Source organism: Nicotiana attenuata, unplaced genomic scaffold (assembly GCF_001879085.1).
Source record: "Nicotiana attenuata strain UT unplaced genomic scaffold, NIATTr2, whole genome shotgun sequence".
Lineage (NCBI taxonomy): Eukaryota > Viridiplantae > Streptophyta > Magnoliopsida > Solanales > Solanaceae > Nicotiana > Nicotiana attenuata.
Genome location: NW_017673358.1, coordinates 11384 through 14994, shown reverse-complemented (window position 1 = coordinate 14994; position 3611 = coordinate 11384).

Here is a 3611-nt window from a genome sequence, read left to right as displayed (position 1 = left end):
TTGCGGAATAATTAATTAAAACTGAACATACGGAAATAACAACTGTATATAAGGCCACTCGGCCTAAACAACTCAAAAATATGCGGAAGTCTACAACTAAATCCCAAAACCCGGAAACTCACGGGAAACACAGGCTAATAGAATGTAGTGATCTGCCCTACACCAGAATGCCTAACAACATGAAAGGAAAGAAAGGAACTATCTGCTAAAGCCGGAATAGAGTAGAGACTCCTGGTATGCGGACGTAGCAGATATACCTCAAGTCTCAGCTAGAACTCTCCACCACGAGGATGATACACCTGGGAGGAAGTACCTGGATCTGCACATGAAAAACATGCGCAGGAAGTGCATGAGTACACCACGGCGGTACTCAGTAAGTGCCAAGCCTAACCTCGGTTGGGTAGTGACGATGAAGGTCAGGGCCCTACTGAGATAACATAATAAATAATGAGATAACAGAAACAGTTTAAATAAAGTCTACAACGAGAATTCTAAACCAGGTAAATAAGGAAGAACAGTAATAGAAAGCAAGGTACATTACAAGGAAAACTGCCCTCAACAAGGAATAATAGTCGGGGATCTCTTGGTATCCCGAGGATCTCTTGGTATCCTCATCATGTACACTAGGGATCTGTTGGTATCCCGAGGATCTCTTGGTATCCTCATCATACACACTAGGGATCTCTTGGTATCCCGAGGATCTCTTGGTATCCTCTAGGGATCTCTTGGTATCCCGAGGATCTCTTGGTATCCTCATCATATACACTAGGGATCTCTTGGTATCCCGAGGATCTCTTGGTATCCTCATCATATACACTAGGGGTCTCTTGGTATCCCGATGATCTCTTGGTATCCTCATCATATACACTAGGGATCTCTCGGTATCCCGAGGATCTCTTGGTATCCTCAATAAGTAAGCCGGGGATCTCTTGGTATCCCAGTATATATATATGAAACACATGTGCCAGGGATCTCTTGGTATCCCGCACCCTCAGTCCAGAATATCTCAAGTACAGGGGGATCTCCCGGGAAGCCGTCCCGTAGTCCCAAATTATACACACAACAACAAGCAACTCATAATCTCAGAATAATGCTAAAAGATCAGGACAAGAAATAGTAAATTCTAGCCTAACATGCTCCACATAGTACAAATAGCACAGCTAAACAATTAGCAAGTAAGCCAGATAAACATGAGTCTCTAAGCTAGCACAGGTATAAACTTACAGTTTAAAATGAACAAGTAAACATGAAATCTCAATTTAAATACTTCAAGTAGAAACGGGTTTACAACAATTAGCTCAAGTACGCGCTCGTCACCTCACGTACGAGGCATTCAAATATTCAAAGATCATGTCCTAAAGGGAAAAGTCCCCCACACAAGGTTAGACAAGCCACTTACCTCGAACCGGCTCAATATCAACTAGAAACCACGCTCTTGCCACGAGTATCCGACTCCAAATGGCTCAAATCTATTCAATTCAATTACACATCGTAAATAACATCACAAACACCTGGTTTTGCTAATAAATTCAAAGCTACGGCGTAAAATTAGGTGAAATGACCAAAATGCCCTTTAGGCCAACGTCTCGGAATCGAATAATTTTCACATTTTTAGAACCCTCGTACTCTCACGAGTCTAACCATATAAAAATCTCCCAAATCGGAGGTCAAATGCCCACTCAAAACTCAATAGTTTAGGCAATGAAGTTTTACCCCAAATTATCCAATTTTTTGATCCTAAATTCGAATTCCAATGATGTATTTAACTATATAATGATGAAATATAACAAAAAGGGACCAAAGAAACATTACCCAGTGATCTTCTCTTCGAAACCCACTCAAAATCGCCTAAAATCGAGCTCTCAATTGATTTCTCCAACTTATGAAATTAAAACCCTCGAATTTCTATATCTGTACAGTGAATGCCGCTTCTGCGGTCTAGGGACCGCTTCTGCGGTCCCGCCTATGCGAAACACTAGCCGCTTCTGCGGCTTCTTTTAAAAGGTCAGACCTCCGCTTCTGCGGATAAATAACCGCTTTTGCGGTTCCTAAGGGGGGGACAAAACTCGCTTCTGCGATGAGCGAGCCGCTTCTGCGGCTCCGCTTCTGCGGTTCCCAAGCCGCAGAAGCGAAAATACCAGAACGAACAAAATACCAGCTACTGCAAACTTAGAAATTTTCCTCCGTTAACCACCCGGAATCATCCCGAGGCCCCCGGGACCTCAACCAAAAGCACCAATACCACCTAATACCTTATTCACACTTGTACCAATCTTGAAAATACCTAAAACAACGCCGGAAACCTGAATTAATCAAAGATTCAAGCCTAAGAACTTCAAATTCCTTGCAAATACGATTTCGATCAAAAACCTAACCAAAACATATCCAAATGACCTGAAATTTTGCACACACATCCCAAATGACATGGCGGAGCTATTGCAACTTCCAGAATTCCAATCCGACCCTCGGATCAAAACTCACTATCGGACCAGAAACTTCAAAAATTCAAACTTCGGCATTTCAAGTCTAAATGAGCTACGGACTTCCAAAATACATTCCGAACATGCTCCCAACCCCGAAATCACCTAACGGAGCTAACGGAACCATCGAATTTCCATTCTGAGGTCGTCTTCACACTGTTCCGACTTCGGACCATTTTTCAACACTTAAGCTCTATTTAGGGACTAAGTGTCCCAAAACACTCTGAATCCTAACAACAAACATCCCGGCAAACCAAAATAGCAGAAATGAACTTAGGGGAAGCAGTTAAGGGGGGATCGGGGCATAAATTCCAAAAACGACCGGCTGGGTCGTTACATCCTCCATCACTTAAACATTCGTTCGTCCTCGAACGAGCATAGAGAACATACCTGAAGTAGTGAAAAGAAGAGGGTACTGGCTGCGCATATCCCGCTCGGTCTCCCAAGTCGCCTCCTCGGCCGGCTGACCCCGCCACTGAACCTTTACTGAAGCAATGTTCTTTGACCTCAACTTCCTGGTCTGTCTATCCAATATAGCCATTGGCTCCTCAACATAGGATAGATCTTTGTCCAACTGGACTGAACTGAAATCCAACACATGCGACGGATCACCGCGATACCTCCGGAGCATCGAAACATGAAATACCGGATGAACTCCGGCCAAACTGGGAGGCAAGGCAAGCTCATAGGCAACCTCCCCAACTCGCCGCAAGATCTCAAAAGGGCCAATAAACCTCGGACTCAACTTTCCTTTCTTCCCAAACCTCATGACGCCTTTCATAGGCGAGAACCGAAGCAGAACCCGCTCACCAACCATATATGAAACATCACGAACCTTCCTGTCCGCGTAACTCTTCTGTCTGGACTGGGCTGTACGGAGTCTATCCTGAATCGTCTTAACCTTCTCCAATGCATCCTGTACTAACTCTGTTCCCAATAGCCTGGCCTCACCTGGCTCAAACCAACCCACCGGAGATCTACACCTCCTACCATATAAAGCCTCATACGGCGCCATCTGAATGCTGGACTGATAACTATCGTTGTAAGCAAACTCCACCAGTGGCAAGAAATGATCCCAAGACCCTCCAGTTCCATGATTCAATGTTTAACTCCTCATGCACCTTACCGTGC